The sequence below is a fragment of the Morone saxatilis genome, unplaced genomic scaffold, assembly GCF_004916995.1.
Source record: "Morone saxatilis isolate NCDOM2014 unplaced genomic scaffold, NCSU_SB_2.0 Contig1, whole genome shotgun sequence".
NCBI lineage: Eukaryota > Metazoa > Chordata > Actinopteri > Moronidae > Morone > Morone saxatilis.
Window position 1 is genome coordinate 2,760,019 of NW_023339651.1, and position 14,573 is coordinate 2,774,591.

At 41.4% G+C, this 14,573-nt stretch overlaps 1 pseudogene; it reads right to left on the minus strand.

Annotated features, from left to right (window-relative positions):
- The window catches only part of LOC118333424, a 38,159-nt pseudogene that overhangs the window by 7,857 nt on the left and 15,729 nt on the right, over positions 1–14,573 (minus strand).

Here is a 14,573-nt window from a genome sequence, read left to right on the forward strand (position 1 = left end):
TCTCTCTCTCTCTCTTCATTTGTGTGTGAGTTGTGTTGGAAGTACGAGTTGAGCGGGGTTCTGTATTTACCTAGTCAGCTTGGCTCCTCTCTCCCGGCTACAGGCACAGGCTGCCCATGGGGGGGGAGCAGATAGGGGGGTGTTGGGGGGTTTGGGGGAGCCCAGGAACAAATCGTGACGAGTAAGGACGAGCATTCGGTTCGGACAGGGCCGCATGCGAGGCGTCGGACAGGGAGGCCTGTTTGGGCAGGTGCAGGGAGTGGGTTTGGGGTGAGTGACGTCAAGCTGCGGGGACGGGCAAAGGGAGTGGGGAGTGGGGCGGCTGGGTAGCCATGCGGTGGGGGGGACGGGCCGGGAGCACGGATTCGGGACTGGGAGCGACGGACGCATACCCGGAGGTGCTCGGGTGTATAAATGGTGGTGAAGGATCGGGAGGAGGAAGATGAGGAAGAAGGGTAAGGGGGAGGCAGCCTCTCCTCCTCAGGGGAGGGGTAGGCGTAACAGGAGTCCGACCAATTGGAGGATGCATCATCCGAGCTGCAATGATAAACATATCAGTGTCTCATGGGGAACTGAGCTCCAGAGGTTAGGAGTTGAATAGTATCTAAAAGGGGAAGAGAAGCGGGTTGTATTGATTTGTGTGTTTAAGTTTGGTCCATGGTGAGGGAGGAAATCAGGCGAATATTAATTATTGTGTCAGGAAGTAGTGAGGACTCTGAGGGGGGGGGGGGGGGGNNGAGGACTCGGGGGGGGGGACAGTAAAGAAGAAATAAAGGATAGGTGCTCATGAACTTCCGTGGTTTTCAAATCATATAAATGAGATAAAACAGAAAGTTTATCACCTCATCCATTGCAGGGCCTTGCGACAATGGACTGTTATGCTGTTCATGATGCTTGGACTAAATGGCAAAAAACAAAACAGATATATAATTCATGCACATGCAGCAGTGAACCATTTTCTACTGAACTACGGATGAACTTTCCTCAACTTTATTCCCTCCACACATTGTTATGTTGCTACATAAAATCTTCACTTGCGCCACACGATACGATGAGAATGAACTCCACACGTGACTCTACAAAAAGAAGAACTTAAAGAGCAATCACAAAAATGACACAGAGGTGGGAGGATGAGCATTTCGTGGAAGGGGTGGGGAAGGGGAGAGAAACATCAACAGACAAGAAAACGTGGGTCAAGCGCTGTTCTGGTGTCAGTTGCAGGACGCAGCAGCACACGCGGTGGGGAGGGATCAGCGGCAGGTGGGAGGTGTGTGTGGGGGTGAAACAGGAGGACGGGAGAGGGGTGAGGTAAGGGAAGGGGGAAAGGGGGCACGACAGCCTTACCTGGCTCGGTCGCTGCTAGTGGGAGGAGGGGTGGGGGAGGGGGAGGCAGAGAATTCCCCAGGCTGCTCGGGGACGAGAGCGTCAGTGGGCGGGGCAGGGGGATGCACGCTCGGTGGCGTGGAAGAGCTTTTACGCGTAGAAGACGAGCCCCTGCGCGACACCCAAGAAGTGTCCATCACCCTGACACCCATGCTGCAGTGGGACAGAGATGCACAGCCAATCAAATCAAGGGTGTGTGAGGTTCAAGAAGGAGGGGGGGAGGTCAGGTTTCCACACCCTGAACTGATCGTCAAGTGGGGAGCTGAGGAGGGATCTAAAAAAGGTCTGACCCTGGATCAGCTTCTAGGGTCTCTGTGCTCCACCCACACAGCCTCGTATGGGGGCACCCACGATCCTCAGCATGCAGGAACAAAGAACAACATCTTATCTACACAGTGTCCTTGTTTCAATGTATGATTCCCTTTTTTCAATGACACATTTTTTCCTACATGATTGTGACGTATGAGTGAGGTGAAATATTTAGATAACTGCAGCACAAGAGCAGTTTGGATGAAATGAACAAGAATAAGATGTTATGGTTATATTATAAGATCATAAAAATAACTAAAAGACCAGTTTGGACATTTTGGGAAACACCCTGATTCACTTTCTTTGTTTGATGTTAGACGAGGGACTATTTCTTCCCAGTTTTGTCTTTTAACTTCCAGTTGCTAACTTAAGTCAAAAGTCTCGGTTCTGATTGTTCTCTTACCTCCGGGGTTTAACTAATGTTAGGTTTCAACCTTCAACTAGCTTACTTTGTGTTATAGCTTCTGATGAAGCATTGATAAAGGTTATTAAGTTATTAATATTGCTTGCGTTTGCTCTGACGATCACTAAAACAATGAGTTTACTTTATTTAAGAGAAGAGACGATGCAAATGAATAAAAACACATAATATAAATGAATGCCAGAGTTAGCAAAAAGGCTCTTTCCCTCCTGAGTTGTGCTTTGTAATAAACATGAATTAAAATAGCCTCAATTTTTCATCAAACTACGTAATATTTATTTCGAATGAGCATCTAGCTAACAGTTTCCCTCTGCTTCCAGTCTTTATGCTAAGCTAAGCTAACCGGCTGCTAACTGTAGCTTCATAGCTGTAGAGTCATTTTTATTTTTTTATTTTTTACTTTTTACTTTGTATTTTTATTTTTTGTTTTCAATTCAGTTTAGTTTTTATTAGTTTGAGTGTTTTTTTATGAGGGTATTTATTAGAATAGTTACAATCCAAACAGTGATTCAGTCTCAATTTGTTGTGTTGACTCATTTATTTTTATTTCAGTAAACTAAAATGTTTTGTCACACCTAGATTTAGTTTTTTTAGTTTAGTTTTAGTTAATTATAATAACTTTGGTACACACATGAGCAAAAAGCAAATAAATGTTCCCAAAATGTCCAATTTCATCAATGTTTAATCTGTTAATCTGTCAGGTAAAACAGGAACTAACTTCAGTATGTGGTTGGCTAAGACTAAACAACAAGAGGCTATTGTGCTCTCAGGCTGAACAAGTTTATCCACTGCCAGAAACTGCAAAGATGCTACTTATGTAAACACAGAAAGAAAGACCTGCTTTGTCCAAGTCACTCATTTGCCACCCCACTCTGTCGGAGACATTGAACTATAGGAGTCCAAGTGTGTCACTTTATTTAAACACACGACAAATGACAGACAGTCCTTGTCAACGGGCGGCGGAGACGAACAGATGATGAATAGGCCGATGAGAGGATGACTGGAGGAAAAGGATCTATACTGTACCTTTGTATCTTCCTAATGCTGCATAGTTAAAACAGAGACAAGCACAATGAGGACAGGAGTAAGGATCATGGAAGACAGGAGTCTCCCCGGGCTCATTAAACAGCATCGTTATCAAAGCAGCAGACTTTTAAGACAAGAGCCGAGATGGAGGAGCAAACGGGGGGAGGCTGGCCTGGCAGGAGGCCGCAAGGGGACCCGAGTCACACTGAGTGTAACGAGGAGAGCTATTTGAGGGGTGAAATGTGCTCTCCCTGTAGTGCTTCAACCACGTCGAAACCCAGAGAGGACATTTTCCTTCCATTTAGCCCTAATTAGGTCAAACTTTCCCTAATGGATACAAGAAAATCCCCCAAAAATCAACGGTTGCTTGCAGCTGCAGTGTGGTTAGTTGGCAGTGGTGACAATCTGGTACATTAATGCATCAAGATTACAACATTCACACTGTAAAACTGTTCAAAGTTCATTTAACTGATTACAACAAACATTTAAAGTAAAACTAACTAAATTTTGTGGGTTAAAAAACAGCTGCAAACTAGCATCAGTCTGTGGTGTTACAGGGGGGTATGTGCGACAAGACACCAGGAAGTCATTGGAAATAAACAGTTCCCAGTCTCTATGCTAAGCTAAGCTGCTCTCAAACACATGCGAGTGGTTTCAATCTTCTCATCTTAACTCTCAAACTCACCAAAATACCAAAACATTTTATGGTTTCGAAGTAAGAGCACACATGGGTGTCCACATACTTTGTTCAGGTGTCTGAATACTTATGGCCATCTAGTGTAGAGTCTTCAAAGTCTTTAAACTGCTAACTGTGTTCATTAAATGTTTAAAATGTAACTTTATTACCTAGTTTGTTAGTGCACCAGATGCTGCCCAACCATTTTCCTCTGATTAAATCTTCACTATCACTCTGCAGTACTTTCTACCTTGTATGTAACCTTGTATGACTACCTATAAATTATTCCCACTGGTCAGATTAATGTAGAGGTAAGTGCAGTGTGTGTCCTTCAGCCGGTCCTGCTGCGTACAGAGGATGATAATGTTTTTATTCCTCACATGACGAGGCCCACAGATCCCCGAGGACAGCGAAATGTTACTGTCTCAACATCACAACCTTTTAGAAGAATGTGCACCATGTAAAAAAAATTTAAAATGCAACTTTACAACTCTGTACAGACCTAAATCTAACATCTTTTGTTCATAAAAACTAAGACAACCTCTCTTTCAAAGGAGCAGCAGCCTCTTTGTGCTGAGGCTGCGAGTTCTGAAGAGTGTTTTCTATTGAGAGTTGAGCTCTATATTGATCACACACACACACACACACACACACACACACACACACTTGGTCCTGGTTTAATTAGCTGGGCTACTTGTGGTCCCAGTGCTGCAGAGCTCAGACTCCCCGCAGGGCCTGATAAGACCAAGGGTGTATTAAAGCATTAAAGAAAGAGACACAGAGACAGAAAGAGAAAGAGAAAGAAAGGTTTTCAGCTAATCCTCCAAAGCTTGAGGATTGTCAGATTCCTCATTTCACAGACTAAATGTCATCTCTCTCCCACTTTCTTAGCCCTCTCACTCGCCTGCATGAAAAGCTTAAAGGCAAGTGCTGCAGCTTCGGAGTGATACAGTATTTTTTTCTGTCCACCTCGTAGTGAAACTGAGCTTTACACCGAGGTCACTTCTCACAAGAAACTTGTGTAATCAGTAGGGAATTCTCTCCTCACTCTTACTTCACACGTCCGACCCTGTCAGAAGGCGGTCGAGCAGAAAGTTTACGTGCTTCCACGAGAGAAAAAAAAAAATTAACTTGAGCTGAGCTGTCAGTTAGGATCCACCCTGAATGAAGCTGTAAGGACGCCGCAGAGGCAGAGGAGACTGCTGATTGATTCAGAGGCAGAGCGACATGATTGTGTGCGTAATCACTAGGAGGATTTAGATGAGTGGGCTTGTTTAAGACGAGTTTCCTCTGACTTGCAGAGAGAGGATTGTTGGAGCAGTTTTTCCACACAGTTCTGGTTTCCTGAACACACGTTTGCAACTCATTCAGATGGTGGTAATGAATGCAGCACTTTGAGTGGGGGGACTGCCCATTGTTCAGAAAACCCCAGCAGTGAACCAAAAGGCTGTTTGTCTGACAGCTTCTTATCCCAAAGACAAAAGCCTACCGCTCTGAAGGCCTGTTTTTCCCCAAAAATACACAGGATTGTGCCCCTAATATCTTAGTGGAGTTGGACGTGCAGGAAAGGACGCAGTCAGGTGACCTTCGTCGTCATGGTAATGATAATAAACACGTGGTTAACGTTGTGAAATGGTTGCAGTTTGGTTAGGCATCACAAGTATTTGGTTGGCTTTGGGAAAAGATGATGTTTGAGTTAAAATAAGCACATTAGTTATGTCAGTTGAAGATATAAAACATTTCTGCTTTAAAATGTCTATAAACTCTGGCTCTATGTTATCTATGTAGTTGAGTTGTGTTCTTACATTATCCCAAATGTTCCAACAATCATTCACCAGTCGCCTGTCAATGGCGTCATATCCCCTTTGTGCCTGCGTCAGCGTAGTGGTTGTTTGCCAGAAGCTGTCATACATTGACTGTTTAATCCAGTCCCTGAAGCCACATTTTTACCATCCCACTGTTTAGATCTTGGTGGCTTTTTTACTCTAAGATTAAACCGGACATGAAGGATTTTAGTTATAGGAAGGACGTCTGGATCTTAAGTTTATCAGAGAAACAATGATGACTAACGGTAGCAGCAGCTCGGCTCGCAGCCCTCCGGGACGTCCTTCTGTCTGTCCAACAGCGTGGGAGAAGCCAGTGATTTTTAGGTGTGAACTGCTTTATTCTGTGTTTTTAGCGGTTTTAATAATCGTATCTGTTTGTTTTGGAGAGGAGGAGACCTCTGTGGATAATTCACCTGTCTGAGACGGAGCCTGGACCTTGTTTACTGTCGGCTCTGTTGACAGGATGCTGTAAAAGATCACGTACGCTCAACCAACCCTGGAACTGCAGCTAAATGTGTTGAAAATGAAAATGTAATCCCAGCTGAGACAGAAGGGTCGTACCCGTCCTTCTTGTAGAACTCCAGCATCATGTTGTCTGTGGCGACGCTGAGCGGCCGTCGACTCTGGTCGTTCTGCCTACGATCGACCTGGTCCATGTCCGGAGACGGCATGGAGCTGTAGTTGGCATTGTGGTTTGTGTGGACTGGGCTGCCGTAGTTCCCCGTGACATTGAACTCGATTTCTAAAAAGAGAGACAGAAGAAAACGACGAGATACAGAAAGAATTCAGCGTTTTATTTCATTAAAGAAATCCACACTCCACTGTAGAAACAAAACTCACCTCCAGGGAAGAACCAGTCGGCGTGCTGGATGATGGGTTCGATGATGCCGACGATCTGCAGGGAAACTGTGGTCATCATCTCTGTGATGTTCCTGCAGCGAACAGAGAGGAAGTTTTTTTTTTTAATGGTGGGACGTCGAGGAAAAGTAGCCGTCTGGATCGTAAGAATTTACACTCAGGCGGTGATTAACACATTTTCATGATATTGCGGAAGCATTAAAAGGAGAAAATTAAAACAGTTTCTGAAATGTGGGCTATTAAAATACTAATTAAAAGTTAGAGAGGGATAAAGAGTTTGTAAGATTTACAGAGATATAAGGGAAGTGTCCTTCACCCTTTCCAAACTGCTAAGTCATCATCGTTATGAATACACTTTATGATAAATCGTCTTCTGGATGTGTTGGAGCCTCGTGCCTGTTGGCCATTTCGTTATTAGTACTCGTGGCACTTTAAACAGCATCATGAATGTTAGCGGCCCGAGTTCCCCACAGAGGAAACCATGAGAGTCTGACTGTCTGCTACATCCACTAAGTTAAAGTAGGAAAAACTTTTGCAGTTTGGATTCTTTTGCAAACTTTTCAAGCGCTTTGAGCTGATAAAATGCTGCCATTTCTAGACTTCAGCAGCCGTAAGGATTAAAATATTTTAACTTTCATTTGGTTGCCATCTCATGGATTGGGAAATGAACCAAAAGTGCAGTTTTAATGTCAACAAATCCCCCAAAAGACAAAAAACAACTTGTTAGTTCGTCTCCTAAATACTTCCTGACTTTCTGTGACACTCAAAGACCACTGGTTCCTACTGAAGACATAAAATCTTTAAAAACAAGTCAGAAATATATTGTTTAACCTGTCAAACCATGACAGCTCCAGATTGTGTGGTCAGAAAATTGTTTCAAATTCACCTTATTCAAATAACAAGACCAAGATTTTTCAGAAATGTGTTAAAAATGTATGTATTATATTTATTTAAATGATGCACAATACATTGAATGTTCCATTGTTGAAAATGTTGGAACAAGCATATAGAGAATAAAAATGTATGTCGGGGACTATTTTGAGCCATGGATTAATACAAATATGGTGAGATATATATATACCCATAAATACATGGTCCAAAAATCCTAAATAGCATCCGAACCTGAGATAAGATTTAGACTCAGGAAGTTTCTGTAATGAGGCCCCAGGTGAGCATCTCCAGCAGCAGGAAGGTGTGTGTGAGTCAAAATGTGTGTTGATGGTAATGGAGGATCAGCAGTGTGTTTTTAATAGTTTCTGGACAACAATGAAGCTCTATGGCACAGAGAAAGAACATATATATATCTAGTTTTAGATTATTTATATCATCAGCCTAATGCTCCAAATACCCCATGTGTATGTCTCATTTAAAACTGTATTTTATATTGTTAATATCGTTAACCTCAAATAATAGCCAAGGCCTTTATTTGCTTTAGTCCCTGCACTCAACCTGCCTTTATTTGGGACAGGCCTTTAATTCCTTTTGCACAAAAGTCAGCAAAGATGGGAAATTTAAACTAGTATGAATATTACTTCTATTCATTACTTCTATCAAAAAAACATATCAGTAACTAATCATTCTTTGGTGCTTATGGTTTCTGTAAAAAACAAGGACGAAACAACAGGCCTCTAATTAGAACCTGCTTTACAGTAGTTTTACAGTATCAAAATCTGTAAACTAGCGTCACTGTGTGTCTCTGCTATCTTACCCTTCGTTGTGCATCCACAGCAGGTTCGGTCCGAGGACGATGGCAATGTTTCCAGGCGTCATCTTGTTCACATCCTGGTATTCAGTCAGTTTGGAGAGAAATTTGATCAAATACCTGTTAACGCAGACACAAGAAATAGGTCAGTCAGTGAAACAGTACATTCATTTAGCAAAGTGACTGCAAATGAATACATTGAACATTAGAAGTGCTTCACAGTCACAGTGTGGAAATATGACCAGAAACCCGGCTGTATGCTGTATATCAAGTGCGTTATGCAGATTGTAGAGCTCTTCAAGTTAATTTGTGATTTTGTGCCACAGTATATAAAATGGAAGACAGCTGTGTTTTCAGCTGTCAGCACATCCAATGGATTTTTAATGGTTTATTTAACTTTAGAAACAGAAAAATACAAAATCACCAAATCTGGAGCTACATAGTTTTCACAGAACAGCTGCGATATATAAAAACTAAAGTCGCTTCTATGCAAGAGGAGATGGGGTCTCTAAATTACAGCTACTGTGAGTTAAAAAGTATTTAAATTGTGTACATTGTTTTACTGATAAGGTTTAACTTTTCCTAAATGCACATATCTCTTATCTCACAAAGAGAGTGCACAACCTCAATGCCTTTATTTTATTTCATTTATAAAGTATTTAACATGTGAATTTACTGATGATGAAGTTGTGGTTTATCAATCTCTTCAAAAGCGATGGTTTAAATTATGATGTGATGGTCAGAGGTTGGTCAATTTTAAAAAGTGTGTCCCGAGAAAAAACAAAGTTTGGGAAAAACTGTACTACTGTGTATATTTTTTAAGTACGTACATCCCTAAAAACCAAGAAGGCCTCGCGACTCCCTGTGAAGCTTTGCCGACCCCTAATGGGGATCCTGACCCCCAGATCCAGAACCACTAGTCTATCTGCCTGGGTTAGAAGATGGTACCAGTTGATGCTGGGATAAATGTAAAGCCACATTCCTACAGAGCTACTCTTTTGTCATTAGGGCAGTTGTTCCCAATCTTTTACAATTTACAATAAATGTAAATTGTCCAATAAAACAATGGTCAACTAAATTTGTCAATAAAGAAGCCTATTGAATACGTATTATTGTTAAAAATTATTTTATATTTTATACATAATACAGACAGAATGTTAAAAATTCATCCAAATCACTTATTTTACACAAACTTCCTCCTATTAGGGTTAGGGTTCATTGTACAGTTTTCAATATAATATGAAATATCACTGAGTCAGTTTACTAAATGATAGAAAAGGGTTCCCTAAAGGAAGGAGGTTGGGATCCAGTACAATAGGCTATATACTGGGAAGTAAAATGAGACATGTAAAGTGAGAAATGTGGGAAATAACAGAACAATGCTGAGCTGTACCTGTATGTGAGGTTTCCCACCCTGATTTCTTTAGGTTTAAATAATCCAACAACAGACTCACAGTACACATATAGAACAATGTGCTTCCTCTGTGCCTTCCCGAAGCACCAAAAGCTTATTATTACAGCAAACTGTTATTACTATTCCTCCGTCTCCTCATGGGGGCTCTAAAATGGGCTAGTGTGTTTCTGTGGCTCTGTGCGAGCAGCCGAGCTGAATGACTCATCCTGAGCTGAACCACAGTTGAATGAACATCAGGCAGCTCATTCCAGCGAGCAGCGATCATCTGGACAGGTCTGACAGGTCTTCTCAGAGGACGACTGTCTAAAAATACGCCCTTATTTGCGCGATTCGATGATGACACTGACAAGTCCTGCAGTATCTCGCTCTTTCAGTTTTTCTCCCGTCTTCCTCTTCCTTGTGCCTCCTCTTTTTTAGATCATGAGACAAGCCCTACAGCAAATATCCGCGACTCGTCTTAATCCAGCAGCAAAATACAGCAGCAGTTCTCAGCACCGTTTCACACTGAGGTCAACGGGGTTGGGTTTTTTTCTGGCGGGTGTCGATTAGAAGCTTTTTCTTCAGTTCAGTGATACTCCTGATTGGAGGACAACAACTGAGAGATTCACTGGAGAGTAAAGAGGAAGCAGGAGGGAAGGAAGAGGGAGAACAGGGCCTTGTTCTGCCTACATCGATGTGCTTGTTGATTTGTCACAAGCCTTGATTTTTAATTTGTATTTGGAGCAACAAGTCCTTCAACTCAAATCTGCAAGCGTAGCGCAGCTCAGGACTTAAAACTCTCTAAACGATGAATTAGCATACTTAGAAAAGAGCCAATCTGAGGTTAGTGAGGCTTCAGAGTCGAGCTGTCACCTGATTTTTCCAGTGAAAGGGGTGAAATCGACATTATACCAGCAACATTACACACCTTTCACTACAGTGTCAATATTTGTGTTTTCAGTGCAATCATTAACTGCCATAAACCATCACAGAACAAGAAGAATTAAGGTAAATGATGTGGCCAAAAATATGCAGTTAATATCTGCAAGAATGTGTTTAAATGAGGTTAGACATTGTGCCTTTTACAGTTAAATCAGACACTGACGGTGCAGTGCTGCATTGCACCCCTCTTTATATACGCAGCACCCACAGCGCCGCGCGCCTCTTCTTGTGCTGCAACAGGCCCTCGGGGCCTCGCGGAAATTATTCCAAAAGGGGGGGGGGGTATATTATAGAAAAAGGTCTGAGAACAGTCATGTGTATAAATATAATAAACTATTTGTTCAGCAGTAAGTGAGACAGTGAGCAGGAGTCAAACAATATAAGGATTCAAAAGATATGGTAACTTTATGTGATGGAGTAAATGTAATATATGTAACAGAGTTGTTCTTTTAGTGTTTTGTTTTTATTACTTGCATTTCTTTATGGATTTGATTTCTTTTTCTTTGTTTTTATAGCCGTAAAAAATAACACAAGGGAAAAAAGATAAAGAAAAACTGACCTGCACCACCTCTACCTTGTCCTATGTGCTATACTTTTGGTATTTTGGTATAAAAAATATCATGTTTATGTGTGTTTATTGGGGGGATAAGTTCTCCCAGCAGCGCCTGTGTTGCTGCTTGGATCCATTTCTTATAAGTTTGATGCAGTAACTCGATCGGCCTTTGTTTTAATTTGCAAAAAAAGCCTTAAACCAACCCAGAATTCAACAACTAGATCCTAGCTCTGTGCACCGGGTGAATTTAGCCCCGGATATATTAAACCACATATGAAGAAACAGGAGAGGACCACAAGGAGTGAAACATGGAAACAGTGACTCACTTAAAGTTGTTATTGTTGGCTGGGGGTAGTTTCTCACAGGCGTTGAGGAGAGCCTGCAGTCTCTTGTCTTGATCTTGAATGCTGCAGGAAGACAAAAAAAGAAGAAGAAATATTTAGAAATAAAACAAAGGTTGAACGTGTATAAACTTTAAATGTACGCCATAGGCACTGCTCTAACAACAACATGGTGCTGAGGAGATACAGACTTGGAGGCTTGGATCCAGTCATTGTAGAGTTCATATGTCATTAATGGCTCAGGGAGCTCCCGCAGGTAGGACTTCAGAGCTCCTGGAGGGAACAAAATAATAAGATAAAAGCATGTATGCATGTTATATACACATGTGCACATATAATGAATATATAATGCGCTTGTCTCTGCATGAGCTCATAGTGTTTCAGGCCTGTCGCCAAGGGGGGCGACTCTGTGCTGTCAGTGTGTTATTTATTTCTTATTTATACTGCCATATTGTTTTGCTAATATAACATAATATAGTGCTTTGAAGATGTTATTTCCTATGTTGCAAGGGCATCATGAAAGTCATACACACTGCTGTAATTTTATTGGATGAATTACAAATACACTGCACACAAATTGGTCAATTAAAAAGTAAATCACATGACAAAAATATAGAGAATATGGCATAAAGATCATAAAGTCAAAAGTCAAAAAGTCAGCAAAACTGGAGATGATTAAAAGATAAAAGTGATATATATACAGTTGCATCTTAAGTCAGTTAATGCTAGTTAATATATGTCAATCTTTAGCTGGCTAACTAGTTAGGTAGCTATTTGCCAACATTAGCCAACTTAAGATCTGACTATATGCTGTATATGTTGCTTTTATCCATCTTAGAAATCTGGTTTCTTTTCAACACACATTGGCCTATCACGTAGCATATCTAAGTACAGGAAAGAAGAAGGTTGATAGAGTGCTATTACTGAAATAAAATTATTTCCTGTTATCATTTTAATGATTAATGAACCCTTTAGGCGGCTGCACGGTGTCTCCTCTGGCTGTAGCGTCTATATAATGACCAGCAGGCGATATATTATTGTGTGTGTGAGACAGCGGGAGACAAAAGGGAGATGCTATCTGAGAAAGAAAGAAAGCTGAATGATGATAAACAGGAGAAACCAGCTTTGACCTGATTAGCACTTCAACTGCTCAATACAGGATCTATTGAATGGAATATATGTCTGATCCATGCTGAGGCTTTTGTTGTGGAGGTAATTTCATATCCCCGTGGGGTGAGGATGCACTCAGTGGACTGGTGCGGGGTAAATCTGACAGATCTGGATGTGGTTGTATACGTGAGTGAGTGTAATTTCCTGACAGCTTCTCCTTCCAGTGAAAACGTGTCTATATTTTACAGTCAGTTGATTTGGTTTCACTTTCAGTCTGACTTTGGATTTAATTATTTCAAACACAAGGGCGTATCATTGATCTCCTCTCTTCATCCTGCCACTCCTGCTTTTGACAGCAATACTTTTCCTGTCTGCCGTCTTTTGTCAAGCACATGCTCATATATATATATTAAAAAAGCCAATTAGAAACCTCCATGTTTTGGAAATTGAGAGTCTCTTGCTATCTAGCTGGTAACAGCAGGTTTTGTAAAGCCAGCTTTGTCGTTTACAGGATGTTTAAGAAGCTTTAAAATCACAGAAATGAGCCAAGAAGTTGTATGGAAGCCCATTCTTCATGTAAAAGGACGTTTTAACATAATTAAAGACACTAACGTAGCCTTAAACCGCCTTTTAAAAGGTCCAGGATTTAGTGGCATCTAGTGGTGAAGCTGCAGATTGCAACCATTTGAATATCACTCAGCCTTCCAAGTGTGTAGAAGAAACTATGGAGGCCGCGAAACCAGTTAAAAAATGTGAAAGGTCGGTTCAACATGGCGGATTCCTAGTAGCCGAACCATGTATCTACAGTAATGGCGTCCGTCACATGACGCACACTGGCTGTAAAACCCACGCAAAATCATAATTTGATCCAGTAACATTTTCAAAGTCTATAATTTACATTTTATCCCCAATCCAGTTAGCGAAGGGCTAAATTGGAAATTATCCAGTAAAATTGGAGACATTTTGTGTCCAGCTAGAAAACTTAAGGAATTAATAAAATCAGCATATTCATAGATCATGTGATTTTTAACAAAGTAGTAAAGAAGTAGATACCTTTTGAAGGGTTTTAATGTGGAATTTATTATTTTTTTGTGCAATAAAACACATCAGACACACATTATTCTAATAATAGCCTGGGTGTTTATTTGTTTAAATCACTGAAAACTCACCCGACCTTTATTAATTCCTTTTCGCACAAAACTCGCTCAAGCTGGCGACCCAGTGGGCTTTAAGAGGTTTTATACATCCAGATTTCTATTTCAAATTTTTATTATATCCACTAAAAGGAGACCTGCACCCTATTAGAAGTTTTATGATATTTTTATATGCTTAATACTTGTCTGGAGAGTTCTTTTAATTACTGTTTGCCTGATAATAATTTCTTTACAATATATAGTTTTTCTGTGCACAATTTGTCAGAAATGAGACCACCAATATCACCGCCTACGACCCCAACTGACCCAAGTACAACAAGACTTTAAAACAAACCATCCTGTTTTGATCAGAACTAGTGGGTGGAAGTGTAATTTTCCAGTGCTGACGAAGACGGCGACGGCTGACTGAGCTTTCCCTTCTGACTCGTCTTCTTCCCTCCCTCTGGTCTGCTGCGTTTTCATTTCCCCTGGGGTGGCTGAGGGGGGAGGGGGGCGCACCGTGGATGGATGACAAACAACACAGCCAGGGCATCCCCTCATCCCCTCCAGCTTGGCGGAGGATGCATGTTCATTCTGTGTATTTACAGCCGTTTTTGTCCGTGTATTGCTGCTAAAATGAACATTAAGGGATTTATGTTGAAACTAGTAGACCCTCCTGTAAGTTTGCTTTATTTACAAAGAAAAGCTGCTGGAAGATGAAGCCTTGCACACTCCGAACTTCTCCATCACGACCACCACCACCTCCCACCCCCCAGTGGGCTCACAAATTAGATTTCTGTTAGAGCTAACCCGGTCTTAATATGGGGAGAGGGAGAGGGACACAGGATTCATCTCTCTTTTCTAACATGCTCCAGTGAACACAGCTGATTGACTGACTTT